The following is a 15,641-nucleotide window of genomic DNA, read 5'->3' as shown; positions in this document are numbered from 1 at the left end:
CTCGATCCCCAGTGGGGGGCCTGCAGGAGGCAGCCGATCCATGATTCTCTCTCATCGCTGATGTTTCTATCTCTCCCTCTTCCTTCCTCTCTGAAATCAATAAAAATATATTTTTAAAAAAGAAAAGAGCACAGAAGGTGTGTCTATAATTCCCATCAAGGGTGGCGGGCAGGCAGTCGAGCTCTGAGGCAGAGGGGGGAGAGCGGGGAGAGGGAGGAGAAGGAGAGGAGGCTGAGCAGATGTGCAGCCGTCCCCAAGGACACAGCTCACACCTGCAGCTGCCGCAGGACATCAGCCCTTTCAGGTCCCCGTTCGCGTGAGACACTATGTGGTCACCGTGTCCTCGGAAGCCTGAATGTGGGCACGGGGACAAGAGTCGGGAGGACACCCCAAAGGAAGTGAAGGGTCAGTTTAAGGAAACCAAGGGGGCGGGGTGTGAGGCACTGCCAGGCCTGGGGAGCAAAGCCAACATCAAGAAGGCATCTGGCCCTCGCGTGTTCTCGGTGGTTAGAGCATCAGCCTGCAGACTGAAGGGTCTCGGGTTCAATTCCCGGTCAAGGGCACATACCTGGGTTGCAAATTTGATCCCCAGCCCAGTCGGGGCACGTGCAGGAGGCAACCAATTGATGTGTCTCCCTCACTTCGATGTTTCTCTATCTCCCCCGCCCCTCCTCCCTCCCTTCCACTCTATCTAGAAATCAATGGAAAAAACAGCCTCCGGGGAGGGAGGAGGAGGAGAAGGAGGAAGAGGAGGAGGAGGAGGCATCTAGTTTGTTACCTGTGTTTAGGAAGTGACTTAGATTGCCTTTTAAAATTATAAAAATAAAACTCTGGTCCCCAGTAAACTAAAATAGAGATGAGGAAAAAGATCCATAATTTCCCATGATTCCTAGCACCTTGCGTTCACGATTGTGAATATGTGGTTGGATTTTTGAGAGATATTTTCTCTGCAGAAGTAAACCCCCAATTGATCTCAAATATGCCATCTTCTCTCCGTTTGTACATTATAAATATCTGTTCATATCAGCAAATATCATGCATCTTTGTTCATTGTTTCATAAGATCCTATCGTAAAGTCTAACAGTGACAGGGTAGACAAGTTCCTAGGTGGGAGGGGTGGGACATTCAGACTATAATCTTTGCTGTTTTAAAAGCCGCAGTGCAGCGAGCAGTCCTGTGGGGAATCTGTCAGGTTGTCTGATTACTCCCGCATCATACATGCCTAGAATTGCACTTTCTAATCAGATTTCCTGGAATTTTTAAATTTGCAATGGCGAAGATTAGTCACCAGGCCATGGACCTGTTGTCATTGCACCCACAGGAGCAGCACCAGCCATTCTGAGAGAGCTCCGACTCGTCTCCATTCCGCTGGCAGACACCTGGGTTTCCCTGAGCAATGGGACAGGCTCTTGTCTTATGTGCTCTACTCTAGCTGGTCCCAGAATGCTCTCCTCTACAGAAAAACAGGTGGTTACAAATTTTATTGATTTTAGAAAGGAAGGGAGAGGGAGAGAGAAACATCAATGATGGGAGAGAATCATAGATCAGCTTCCTCCTGCACGCCCCCCACTGGGGATGGAGCCTGAAACCCGGGCATGTGGCCTGACTGGGAATTGAACCCTGACCTCCTGGTTCATAGGTCAATGCTCAACCACTGAGCTACGCCGGCCAGCCAAACCGGCAGGGCCCCTCGATGCCGATTGGCACATGACAGGTGCTCAGTGACCCAAGAGAGGTAAATGGGTGTCATCGGTGGCCGTGGACCTAAAGCACTGTCCGGAATAAGCCTGCCCTTCACCCGTCAGCACGACATCCTAAGCCCTCCGTAACCACAGCAGGTGTGAGGGTGTTGGTGTCAGGTGACCGAGGCCAAGAGGGGAAGTGCCCAGAGAAGGACTAAGGTCACAGGGAAGCCACCCGGAACCTGGTCTCGGTGCCCCTGCGTCCCTGTGGAGGGTCCACCGGTGCAAGGTGACCCAAGGTCGAGCTGCAGCCACGGCCAGAGCACAGCCGCATGCCGTTCTGCAGGAGCTGCCAGCAGCTGTCGCCGCGGCCGGGCTGAGTGACACAGCACAGCCGGCTCCAGGGGACGGCGGGATTAGCAGGTCGCGGCTCTGCCAGCTGGAACAGCCACGCCAGCCCGCAGATGCCGTGGGCGATCGGGTGTCACCTCCGCTCGTCCCCATCTGTGCGTGCGGCTGACCCCAGAGCCGGCCTCCCGGGCAGCTGGGACCGGGGGCATGAGTGGCAGGCAAGAGAATTTGGCAACTGTGTGTCTGATGCGCATTGCTAAGTACCAGAAATGACCAGGGCGAGCTGTCTGCTTATGACCTCTGCGTCTCCTATAGAGCCCGCCCTCCCCAAACAGACCTCCATGCTGGAGACTTAGGGCCACACACAGCTCAGGGACCAGCCAGAGTCCAACGTGGGCTGGGCCATACACTGCCCCCTGTTCACCCAGCGGAAGAAGGTCACCTTGGGCCAGTGTCTCTCACAGGTGAAAACTGAAACTGTTGAGTCACACTTTTGGGTCTGAATATGAGCTTAGTCCTTTCCAAGCTGGGTGACTGCAGGCAAGTTTCTTGACATCTCTGAGCCTCCGCTCCCTCAGCTAAAACAGGAATGCCAGGACCCCTCAGCCAGGCATAGGGATTAAATTGCACAAACCGCTCGGTGCACGTTGAGGTCTGACAAATCACCGTTGCTTCTATTATCCCTGGTATTACTTACCCGAGGTTTCTCACAGTCCCGAGGAAGGAATCAGAGACACACCCCCACATCCCCCACCGAGATTCCTGAGGTTTAGGAACCATCTGGGACATTAGTCTTTTTCCTTTAAATCCTCATCCAAAGGTATGTTCATTGATTTTAGAGAGAGAGGGAGAGAGAGGAGAGCGCAAAACATCAATGTGAGAGAGAAACATCTATCAGTTGCCTCCCATATGCACCCAACTGGGGATGGATCCTGCAATCTAGGCCTGTGCCCTGCCCGGGGATCGAACCCGAAACCTTTCGGTGCACAGGACGACCCTCAGCCAGCTGAGCCACTGGCCAGGGCTGAAGGAGACACTTACTCAGTGGTTTGGGGAGAACCTCTTCTTCCCTCGGCTTGAATGAGACCCACACACTCCAATTGCGTCCCACGCCCACCTTCGCTGAGGCACAGAACCAGCCGTGGAGACGTGGTGCTGGGGTGCTGAGGCGGAAATAAAGGCCCCGCTCACCCACCGGCCTCAGCCCAGCCACCTGCTCACGTTCTGGTGGGAAATATTCCGTTTCCTCATGGAGGCCCGTTTCCTGAATTGCAAAGAACATGTACAGCTGGCCCAGAGGTAGGCAATTAACAGACAGAAATACCGATCTGAATCTCAGCGTCCGGCTGAAGCAGAAAACCAGGGTTTTCTTGGGGATCCATCAAGTCCTGGGAATCGTATTCATCATGAAGATCCAGCCAATGTGGGCAAGACAGCGGGCGTCCCTCCAAGCCAGTCCTGAGCGCTGCTCAGCAGGGTGCAGAGGACCAGGCGGACAGCACGGATTCCACAGGACCAATGCCCTCGCCACACACAGGCCGGCTCACCTCTAAGGGTGCAATGAAAAATATTGAGAACAGGGGAACAGAAGTGCTGGCAACTGAGTCAAAGGCACGCTTTCAAGTTAAAATGTGGACAAATGATTCCCTGTGAATACCTGTCTCTTCCCACGCACACCGCCGGCATCACGGCTGCTTCTCCCGGCTCCCTCTCTGCGGTCCGCCTGGGCCCCAGCCCTCTCCTGTCACTAGGGCCAGGTGCCTAGAGAACGGGACCCTGGGACAGCCCGCATCGCTCACCATGATGGGCCTCCACCCGCGGGGCGGTCCACGGGGATGTCGGCAGTGGCTGTGTCCTCCCCGATGCGCAAATCGGCGTGAATCCCATCTCCCAGGCATTCTGAGGTCCTGAGACCAGTCGCCCCACCACCATGGGTCCCCCAAGTCAGGGTCCCCCTCAAACTGGTCCCCTGGAGTGTGTAGCCAGTGGGCCACTAGTTCACACTCAGATCTCTCTCTCTCTCCCCACCCCTCTCTCCCTTTCCTTCTCCCCCCCCCCCTTTCTCTCTCCCCGGTCTCCCTCTTCCTCTCTCTCTCTCTCTCTCTCTCTCTCTCTCTCTCTCTGAGTCTCTCTAACTCTCTCTCCGTTTCTCTCTCTGAGTTTCTCTTATTCTCTCTCTGTCTCTTTCTCTTTCTGAGTCTCTCTCTCTGAGTCTCGCTCTTTCTGAGTCTCTCTCTCTCTCCCCCCGCCCCCGAGTCTCTCTCTGTCTCTCTGAGTCTCTCTCTCTGAGTCTGTCTCTCTATCTCTGTCTGTCTGTCTCTCACCCCAGCCTCTCCACTCCCCTGGGCCACGCTCGGGACGACGCTGGCAGCATGAATCACAGCGGCTATTTCAGCTCTCGCTCTGAGAATGTTTACAGCGCTGGAACTCGGCCTGTGGTTTAACGCTGTGTATACTTTCAGGAAACTGACTGGTTTCCAACGTCAGGGGGCGACGGCGGGACCCACAGAGGCCTTTATGTGGGGGGCCGTTCCTGGGGCGCGTGCTGACCTCCGCCTCCACCTCGAGGGTCCCGTCCGGGGGCGTTGACATGCTCTCTCCTAACAAGGCCGGCCTCACGACCAGGGGCTCGGAGCTGTGAAAGGAGAAATTCCAAACTCAGCGTGTGCGAGGACTTCTGTGAAACCCACCCCGTGGCCTGATGAGATGACCCCTTCCCACCAATCGTGCCCCCCCACCCCCACCCCACCCCCCGCAAGCGTGTTGGATGCATCGCCCATTCCATTAGCACACAGTTCCTCTTGGATCCATCTCGCCATGAAACATGAACATAGCAATTACAGAATTTTCCATTCCCCGTCCCCTATCATATTCCTCGCATGTTGGATCCTCCGAGAGGAGATTTTAACTGTTTTCATATGGGCTTCGGCGGACATCCTAAAAGATTCAAAATAGCCAATAATTTCCCTGCGCCCAAGCTAGTCAGATTCCACTTCGTTTTTCTCTCTTCTTTTCTGCTTTTCTTTTCTTGCTACAAGTTTTAAAATACGACTACTAGGAAGGCAGATGTGTCAGCTGAGAGCAAGTCTGAGGTGTGGGGGAGGGGCACAGGGATGTCCAGGGGCCTGTGTCTGAGGCTGGAACCAGGGGCCTGGCGGGCTGCCCAGTGTGGTCAGGGTGGGGGTGGGGGGTGGGGGAGGGGAGAGGGTGCACGGGAGGCAAAGCGCCCTGGAGCCAACACAGCCCCCTGAGCCCACGACCCAGAGCGGAGACGCGGGCGGGTCGGTGAGCAGCCGGGTGGGGCTGTTGCCCGGACCAAGGCTGACTCCCCACCCCGTTTCCATCCCTGGCTCCATGTCAGTCAGGCCTTGGGAGCGCTGTCTGCCGTCTGGGTGCCTGCTGGCTCCCACGGGCACGCTGGCCGTCCGTCCACTGCGGGCGGAGACGGGAGAGTCTGGCGTTCACACGGCCCCGGCGTGGGCAGCCCGAGGCCTGCAGCCCAGTTTCACTGGGTCGAGGGAACTGGTCGGACCGGGCGCCCACGCCCTGGCCCTGGCCCGGCCCTTGGTGTTTATAATGTTCTCCTTTCCCTTCCGGTTGGAATGTGCGTTCACTCCCTTAGAAAAGCGAAAAGGATAAGAAAAGGGAAAATGACAAGTGGCTGGGGGTACTGGCTCCGGCTCCGCAGTCTTACCCTTCACGAGAATTTCTTTAAGTTGTCCAGCATTTGCGAACGGCACGGCCCCCACGCCCCTGTGATTGCGGTTTGGGTCTGACTTCCCCCAAAACAGCGGTTCTCAAACCCCAGGCGCAGAGAACCCCGGGGGGCTGGTGAGGCGCAGGGAAGCCCACTCCCAGGTGCTAATTCAGAAGCTCCCAGGGAGCCTGAGGATTGGCCTTTCTAACAGCTCACAGGCGAGGCAGGTGAGGCAGGCGAGGCAGGGAGGCAGGGAGGCAGGCCAGGCAGGGAGGCAGGGAGGCAGGGAGGCAGGGAGGCAGGCGAGGCAGGGAGGCAGGGAGGCAGGCCAGGCAGGGAGGCAGGCGAGGCAGGGAGGCAGGCGAGGCAGGGAGGCAGGCGAGGCAGGGAGGCAGGGAGGCAGGCCAGGCAGGGAGGCAGGCGAGGCAGGGAGGCAGGCGAGGCAGGGAGGCAGGGAGGCAGGCCAGGCAGGGAGGCAGGGAGGCAGGCCAGGCAGGGAGGCAGGCGAGGCAGGTGAGGCAGGCCAGGCAGGGAGGCAGGTGAGGCAGGCCAGGCAGGGAGGCAGGTGAGGCAGGGAGGCAGGGAGGCAGGGAGGCAGGGAGGCAGGGAGGCAGGGAGGCAGGGAGGCAGGTGGTCCCAGGACCCGTCAGGACTACAGTTGAAGACACGGCACCTGGGGAGCTGCCATTGCTCACGCGTCCTGTGCCCCTAGCAGCCTGGCCCACATCAGCCACAAACACCTCGCCCGTGACCGTGACCACGTCTATTCACTCGGCTCTGGTTATTCAGTGTCTCCTGCGGGCCAGACGCCGGCCAGGACACTGGAGCCGGGAGGTGGGGGGAACCTTTTCTCTGCCAGCAGCCATTTGGATATTTATAACATCGTTTGGAGCCCTATAAAATCATTGACTTAAAAATTAGACTGCTCTACTTGGCCAAACGTTGAATTAACTCACCACTAATGCCTTGGCAGGGCCAGGCCCAACCATTTCTTGGGCCTCATACGGCCCATGGGCTGGGTGTTCCTCACCCCTTCACCGGGCACAGCAGTGGGACCCGGGCAGGTGAGGGGGCAGGGTCAGGCACAGGTGGTGGGACCCGGGCAGGTGAGGGGGCAGGGCGTGGCACAGCAGTGGGACCCGGGCAGGTGAGGGGGCAGGGTCAGGCACAGCAGTGGGACCCGGGCAGGTGAGGGGGGCAGGGTCAGGCACAGGTGGTGGGACCCGGGCAGGTGAGGGGGCAGGGTCAGGCACAGGTGGTGGGACCCGGGCAGGTGAGGGGGCAGGGCGTGGCACAGCAGTGGGACCCGGGCAGGTGAGGGGGCAGGGTCAGGCACAGCAGTGGGACCCGGGCAGGTGAAGGGGGCAGGGTGAGGCACAGCAGTGGGACCCGGGCAGGTGAGGGGGCAGGGTCAGGCACAGGTGGTGGGACCCGGGCAGGTGAGGGGGCAGGGCGTGGCACAGCAGTGGGACTCGGGCAGGTGAGGGGGCAGGGTCAGGCACAGCAGTGGGACCCGGGCAGGTGAGGGGGGCAGGGTCAGGCACAGGTGGTGGGACCCGGGCAGGTGAGGGGGCAGGGTCAGGCACAGGTGGTGGGACCCGGGCAGGTGAGGGGGCAGGGCGTGGCACAGCAGTGGGACCCGGGCAGGTGAGGGGGCAGGGTCAGGCACAGCAGTGGGACCCGGGCAGGTGAAGGGGGCAGGGTGAGGCACAGCAGTGGGACCCGGGCAGGTGAGGGGGCAGGGCGTGGCACAGCAGTGGGACCCGGGCAGGTGAAGGGGGCAGGGTCAGGCACAGCAGTGGGACCCGGGCAGGTGAGGGGGCAGGGTCAGGCACAGGTGGTGGGACCCGGGCAGGTGAGGGGGCAGGGCGTGGCACAGCAGTGGGACCCGGGCAGGTGAGGGGGCAGGGTCAGGCACAGCAGTGGGACCCGGGCAGGTGAGGGGGGCAGGGTCAGGCACAGGTGGTGGGACCCGGGCAGGTGAGGGGGCAGGGTCAGGCACAGGTGGTGGGACCCGGGCAGGTGAGGGGGCAGGGCGTGGCACAGCAGTGGGACCCGGGCAGGTGAGGGGGCAGGGTCAGGCACAGCAGTGGGACCCGGGCAGGTGAAGGGGGCAGGGTGAGGCACAGCAGTGGGACCCGGGCAGGTGAGGGGGCAGGGTCAGGCACAGGTGGTGGGACCCGGGCAGGTGAGGGGGCAGGGCAGGGCACAGCAGTGGGACCCGGGCAGGTGAGGGGGCAGGGTCAGGCACAGCAGTGGGACCCGGGCAGGTGAGGGGGCAGGGCCGGGCACAGGTGGCGGCACTGGGCCGGAGACAGAAGGGCAGGCAGACGCAGGCCGTGGTCAGGAGCGAGTGGGCAGAAGGGGGAGGCGTCCTCCACCTCAGCCCTGGGGACATAGAGGTTCAGGAGCATGAGAGTCCCCCAGGTGAGCAGGAAAACAAGCAGGAAATGTACGCAGGTCCCCCTGTGGCTGGGGGTGACGGGAAGCCCTCAGGCAGGTCTTGCTTTCCTGTCCCCACGGGTCCCCGCAGGTGGCCAGTTGGAGCAATGGGGGCTGGGGCTGGAACAGGTATAATGGGGATGAGGTGTGGCGAGGGGCCAGGAGAGAGAGGCCACCTGAAGGGAGTGATGGTGGGGATGGCCGGGACCTCACCTGGGCAAGCAGGAGGGAGGGAGGGCTCTGTGGGAGACACAGGCGCACCCACGCGGGAGTCTGAAGGCGGGTGGTTGTTGCACCCATGTGGCACTTGGCAACAATGACAGAGCTCTAGCGTTGGGTGGGCAAGGGTGATGGGGATGGGTGACAGGGAGTGGGTGACGGGGAGTGGGTGATGGGAGTGGGTGACGGGGAGTGAGTGACGGGGAGTGGGTGACGGGGAGTGGGTGACGGGGAGTGGGTGACAGGGGGTGGGTGATGGGGAGTGGGTGACGGGGGTGGGTGACGGGGTGGGTGACAGGGGGTGGGTGACGGGGTGGGTGACAGGGGGTGGGTGACGGGGTGGGTGACAGGGGGTGGGTGACGGGGAGTGGGTGACGGGGTGGGTGACGGGGAGTGGGTGACGGGGTGGGTGACGGGGAGTGGGTGACAGGGAGTAGGTGACGGGGAGTGGGTGACAGGGGGTGGGTGACGGGGGGTGGGTGACGGGGAGTGGGTGACGGGGAGTGGGTGATGGGGTGGGTGACGGGGAGTGGGTGACAGGGAGTAGGTGACGGGGAGTGGGTGACAGGGGGTGGGTGACGGGGGGTGGGTGACGGGGAGTGGGTGACGGGGAGTGGGTGACAGGGAGTGGGTGACGGGGAGTGGGTGACGGGGGGTGGGTGATGGGGAGTGGGTGACAGGGAGTGGGTGACGGGGAGTGGGTGACGGGGAGTGGGTGACAGGGGGTGGGTGATGGGGAGTGGGTGAGGGGGAGTGGATGACGGGGGTGGGTGACGGGGTGGGTGACGGGGAGTGGGTGACGGGGAATGGGTGACAGGGAGTGGGTGACGGGGAGTGGGTGACAGGGAGTGGGTGACGGGGAGTGGGTGACGGGGGGTGGGTGACGGGGAGTGGGTGACAGGGAGTGGGTGACGGGGAGTGGGTGACGGGGAGTGGGTGACAGGGGGTGGGTGATGGGGAGTGGGTGAGGGGGAGTGGATGACGGGGGTGGGTGACGGGGAGTGGGTGACAGGGAGTGGGTGACGGGGAGTGGGTGATGGGGAGTGGGTTACAGGGGGTGGGTGACGGGGGGTGGGTGAGGGGGTAGACAGGAGAACAGGTTGGGGCGCGATGAGGTCCATGAATGACAGGGCGGCCAGCGTGTTGACATGACTGTGGCTGAAGAGGGCAAACTCTCCAGTGATGAGAAACTGCCACCACCCACTGCAGGACCACCGCCCCTCCGGTTTCCCAGTTGAGCGCAGGACAGGAGAGCAAGGCTCGGCGCGGACCTCAGGAGCATGTAAACGCCGGGACGTAAAAACCATTTGGGAGGGTCGGCCGGACCCGCCGTGCAAACAGCACGCATTGCACACAACAGAACGCGCTCATAAACGGGGGGAAGTTAGAGGGTTCTTTTTCCAGTTTGGGTCAGAAAGTGCTCACAAATATTTGTGTGTTTACAACGTTTCCGAGCTCAGGAGGGGCCTGGCTGGGGGGGTTTTGTGACGCTGAACAATTCCGAGGAACCAGGGGTCAGACCGGCTGGCCTCCCCGGAGGCGTCCACACCGGGCGCCAGGCGAGTTTCCGCTCATCCGTCCAGGCCTTTCCGTAAACTCACCAAGCCCCAGGCGCAGGAGGTGGATGGAGAGCCCCCTGGGCGAGGTCACACCTCCGCGGCTTTAGGCCCGTCCACGTGATGTGATGCCTCTAACGGACCATGTGTCCCTCCCACCCGGGCTCCACGAATTCAGAGCTAACGCGGGCGGGCCACTGAAATGTGCGAGACCGGCTGTGGGAGCTGAGCACGGGCCGCCCGCAGCTCTGCCTTCGGCTCCCCGACTTCCTTCCCGTTTCATGTAACTTGTTCATCTGGCCTTCGGGAGGCTCTTTGCAGGCCGGGAATAAATCGGTACCGTAGGGCTCTGTTCTGGTGACTTCAGGAAAACCGCTTTTACTCACAAGGGACTCTTGGCCCACGTCACTCAGTGACATCGTTCACCGGCCCCAAGCAGAGGCGTGGTCCTTCGTGGTCGGCAACACGTCACCACCTGCGGCAGCGATGGGTTTGTTACCAAATGACAGGGAGTCGCCCCCAGGTGGTGGGCCCCCCTGAGTCCATCTGATCTCTGACCTTTGACACGAAGACCGCTGCCGTTTGCTGGGCGTGTGCTGTGTGCCAGGCAACGCACTACGCTCTCGACACGAGCGCTTTCACCTAATCCTCACGACTAACCTGCAAGTTTCTTCCTATTGGTGGCCCTGCTTTCCTAACGAGGTTAGGAAGGAGTTAGGTGCGTTGTCCAGGGTTGCCCAGCTGGTAAAGACAGGGCTTGGGGGCTAAACCCGGGTCTGAGTCCAGGGCTCAAGCAATTCGTCTCTATCCAGTGAAAGAATCAGTCCTCTGCATTCTTCACCTTTCCATGTGCCCCGAGCAAAGAGCTCTCCCGTCCCCTCCCCCTAGAGTTCATCAAAGCTCTGCACGGTGGGTTTCCTGGAGACACAGATCTGTTCCCCGGCTCAGGAGGCTATGCTGACACTTGAATGCAATGTTTCGAGGCCTTCCCGTGAGCTGGGTCCGTTGGAACACGCACGGCAGCGTAACATTCCTGCCCGGGTAGCGTGAGCTGGCTGGACTCGACCTTCCGTGGAAGGGCTGGGATTCCCAAGGGCCCCTCATTTATGACGTGGTCCTCCCCGTTGCCTTCTTGTTCTAAGGAGTTGTCACACGGCCTCTCTTGCTAACGTTTTCCTCGACCTATTGTCACGTCCCTGGAGCAGATGGTAGATTTTACCACCCTCGCTCTTTGGAGTGGTCTGAGGCCAGCGCCTTGGGCCCCTCGGGAACTCCGCTCATCCTCCCAGCTCTGTAGGCTTGGCTTTGTCAAACCCGAGTCCCCAGAGAAGTTGGGGGGGGGGAGGGTGTCGTTCAGAGCAAAGGGAGGCCTCACCGCCGAGTGTGAGCACTCCAATTCGCCTGGGCACCCAGTGGGTGCTTTACGTGGGCAGCACTTTCCTAGCCTCTGCACATCCGTTTCTCTGTCTGTAAAGCATCAATAAAAGAAGTCTCGGTGTGGCCCGACTGGTGTGGCTCAGCGGTTGAGCGTTGACCTATGAACCAGGAGGTCACGGCTCGATTCCCAGTCAGGGCACATGCCCGGGCTGCGGGCTCGATACCCGGTGTGAGGCGTGCTCTGGGCTGTGCAGGAGGCAGCTGATCCATGCTTCTCTCTCATCATGGATGTTTCTATCTCTCTGTCCCTCTCCCTTCCTCTCTAAAACCAACAAAAATATACTTTAAAACAGAGTCTCGGTGTCACAGGGTTTTAAAAGGATAAATGAGATCATAGCCATAATACTATTAGTGTGGTATTTGGCACAGCGAGCCCCCCATGAATGTTAGCTGTTTAGTAAACATCGCCTCCTGGATGATGGCATTCATTCTGCGGTCGAGAGGCACTCTTACTCACATCTCAGCGTGGAGCCTGCGTAGCGTAGCTGATCAAACATCTTTTTGGATGGGGACGGCTCGTTATTCCCCTGGGACAGACACAATGTTTTTTCACCACGGCAGCCCCACATCCACAACGACCCGTGTCAAGACCCCAGAGCAGGAAGGAAGAGGGTTCGGAGGGCACGGGGCGCAGTGGGCCCGGGAGGCAGGCACGCACAGGAACCTGGGGCGTCCGCGTCTGCGGGAGCCAACCGGGGGCGCTCCCACCTGCGCCAGGAGCAGTTGGCGAGCATCTGGGCGTGAAGAGATGGCTGTTGAAAGGGTCTGCGTGTCTCGACGACGCCGCATCCTGCCCACCCGAGTTGCCGCGCCGACGCTCCCCACCCCGGCCCCCCTGCCTGCCCTCACCCACGTTAGGAACGGCTGCTCGCGGGGACCTCCCAGGCCACGGCATCTCCGTGCTGACCTTGGCACCCCACCCGTCAGCCGGGACGGCCTCTGCTCGGAGCCGAACGCCCTGGGGTTGCGCTAGGAAGAAGCCAACATGATGTCCAACCGGACGTCGCTGCCAGAATTCCAACTCGACTCCCTCTTGTTCCGGAACTGAGCTGCCCAGTAGCATAGGCGCTGGACACGGGCACCTGCTTCCATTAAAATGAAATACAATTCCACATCCCGAATTATTCGCCCTATTGCACGTGCTCAGTAGCCACACGGGCCACTGACCCTGTGCTGACCAGGGCAGACAGAGGATATTTGCACCATGACAGTGAGATCTGCAGGACAGGGGGGCTCTAGGGCAGCCGTGGGCAAACTACGGCCCACGGGCCGGATCCGGCCCGTTCGGCTGTTCTATCCGGCCCGCGGAGCCGAAAGAGCGGAGGGTTCTCTTGCTCTCCCCTCCGCTCCTTTACTTTGAATTTATATTAGTTCACACAAACACTCCATCCATGCTTTTGTTCCGGCCCTCCGGTTCAGTTTAAGAACCCATGGTGGCCCTCGAGTCAAAAAGTTTGCCCACCCCTGCTCTAGGGCATACGCTCAAGCATGAGGCACATGTGATTTATATGAAAATCGTGTCCCAGCAAGGAAAGCCAGGAATCCCATGACAATGGTGATTTAGAGCATGCCATAAATTCTCTGACATGCCACCTGTCACACGTAGGCTCTGATGCCCCATCTGGCCTATGGGCCAACCCCAGTGACTTGTAATGCGTTGAGGGCGGGGGGGAGGAAGCTGTCAGTGTTCTGAGGCTGTGTTGGGGAAGGCGGGAGTTTCTGCACAGCTCTGTCTCTCTCCAAACGCTCCCCGTTGGGGGCCAGGCACGTGTGGGTCCTCAGCCACCAGCTCTCACGGCCCCAGCCGACACCAGCATTGAACTCTGGCGGTGAAACGCTCAGACGGCACCTGCGTGGAGCTGGTGAAAGCCTGAGTGGGCGTGGTCATCTCGGATGGGCTAGAAAAAGAGGTGAAAGTAAGAGCAGAGGAGGGGCGAGGGGGTCCCCAAAGTGTGTCTGACCCGGTCAAGCCTTGGGTCACTCAGCTATGCTTCTGCTGTCTGTCCCGCAGTTACAGTCTCTTTCGTGATGACAGCCACCGCCGTCTCCGCAGACTCGAGGTGAGGGAGGTAGGGAGCCGGCCCGCCGAGCGACCCCGTAGCCTGGCCTGAGGCTTCACAGACATTTGGTGGGTCATTCCTCCACCCGCCAAGCCGCTCACCCCAGGAAGGAAATACAGCAATACAGGCTGGGAAGAAAGAAAGAAACGCGTCTCCGTTTGCAGGTGATAGGGTTATCTGTGTGGGAAATCCCAAAGAATGGGGGAAAAAATACAAAAATTAAAAAATCCCTCCGATGGCCCTAACCGGTTTGGCTCAGTGGATAGAGTGTCTTAGGAAGCTGAACGTAGTCTCACCCTACAGTGCAGCAACCTTGCTCCCAGGATTTACCCACCAGACCTGAAAACTGTCCGCACAGCGTCTGCGTGTGGATGTTTGTGGCAGCCGTGTTCGTACCCGCCCCAAATGAAGGTACCCCACGTGGCACTTAGGTAACGCAGACTCACCCTGGCATGCCCTAGGGATGGACTACTACTCAGCGATAAGAAGCAAGACACTCTAAAGGCACCAAAAAAGGGTGGATCTTGCCCAGCCAGCATAGCTCAGTGGTTGAGTGTCGACCTATAAACCAGGAGGTCATGGTTCGATTCCCGGTCAGGGCACATGGCCGGTTGCGGGCCCGATCCCCAGTTAGGGGGGTGTAGGAGGCAGCCGATCAATGGTTCTCTCTCATCATTGCTGTTTCTATCTCTCTCTCTTTCCCTGTATCTCTGAAATCAATAAAAACACATACATTTTTAAAAAGGATGGATGGTAAAGGCATGTTGCATGCTGCTGAGAGAAGGGAGCCAGTGTGTAGATGCTGTGTGACTCCAGGTATGAGGTTCTGGTACAGGCAAATCCAGAGGGAGGGTGAGGAGACCCGTGGTACCAGGCCCTGGTGGGAGGCACAGCGCTGGGAGGGTGAGGGACAGGACGTCAAGGATGGGGAAGCGATTCTGTATGATTCTGCAAGGCTCTGCATTTGTCCAAACCCACGGAGTTCATAGCACAGAGGCGTGATGGACGGGAGGGAGGCGGGCAAAGCTTCTAGCTTTGCATGAACTTCCTACCTGAGGCAGCGCCCCCGAAAATTCGTGATGCATGGACGGCTGTTCCTCCCCATTGGACGCTGGGCGCCGCGGCTTAAAGAAGCGATGCTTCTTACCCATGTACAACCAACAAGTGATGCAGGCGAGATTCAGACCCCACCGTCCGCCCCAGACCTCACACATTATAGCCTGTGCCCTCTGGGCCCTAATGCCACAGCAATGTGGAAGGAATTTGCATTTTGCCAAGTCTCCCAGGCTGCACGGCTTCTGTGCCCCGATGAAGTCCCAGGGGCCTGTGTGGGGTCCCTTCGGTGGGGCTAGTCTCAGGACTCGGGGGGACAGAACCTCTTCCCAAGCTTGTTCCGAGCCCCATTCCTTTTCTGTTTGCTCCCCACCCCAAAGTATTTTTTTTAATTTTTTTTTTATTGATTTCAGAGAGGAAGGGAGAGGGGGAGAGAGAGATAGAAACATCCAAGATGAGAGAGAATGGATCAGCCGCCTCCTTCATGCCCCCTTACTAGAGATCAAGCCCACAACCTGGGCATGTGCCCTGACCTATCGAACCCTGACCTCCTGGTTCATAGGTCGATGCTTAGCCACTGAGCCACACTGGCCAGGCCCCACCCTAAACGCTTCATCGCCATCTGGACTTTGCTGGATCATAGCAGCTGGTCTCTGGTTTGTCTTTCTTTCACTGGATCTTGCAGGAGAGACAGAGACCAGGCTAAGTGCATGGCCTCCACGCTCCTTCTCACAACCCCGGTGTCTTGTCCTCACACACAGCCCTGGGACCGCTCAGCAGGTTCAGCTGAGAAGGAAAATAAGCCAAGGTTGGGAGGGAGGCCCTGGGACAGGACCCCTCCCTTGAGCCCGAGGGTGATGAAAAGCAGCTCAGCCAGATAGCATCAGGCCCCAGCTTGGCCCAGAGAGATCTGTGGGCAGCTTCGTTTCTGTGTTGTTTTACCCCTAAGTTCAGACCTAATTGTAAGATAATGGCTTGGGAGTCCGATAAAACTCAGGGAGACTGTCCTATGGGGGGCGGGGAAGCTTTTATTCAAATTGGACGTCTTTGATGCTAGAAAAAAAAACCAGGGCAGATGTCAATTGGCATTTTACAGCAATCACCTAATTGCTAAATTCCTCCCTAAGTACGGTGCCCCCCCCCC

The sequence above is a fragment of the Plecotus auritus genome (genome assembly GCF_963455305.1).
Source record: "Plecotus auritus genome assembly, chromosome: 6".
Classification (NCBI taxonomy): Eukaryota; Metazoa; Chordata; class Mammalia; order Chiroptera; family Vespertilionidae; genus Plecotus; species Plecotus auritus.
This window is presented reverse-complemented; position numbering follows the sequence as displayed.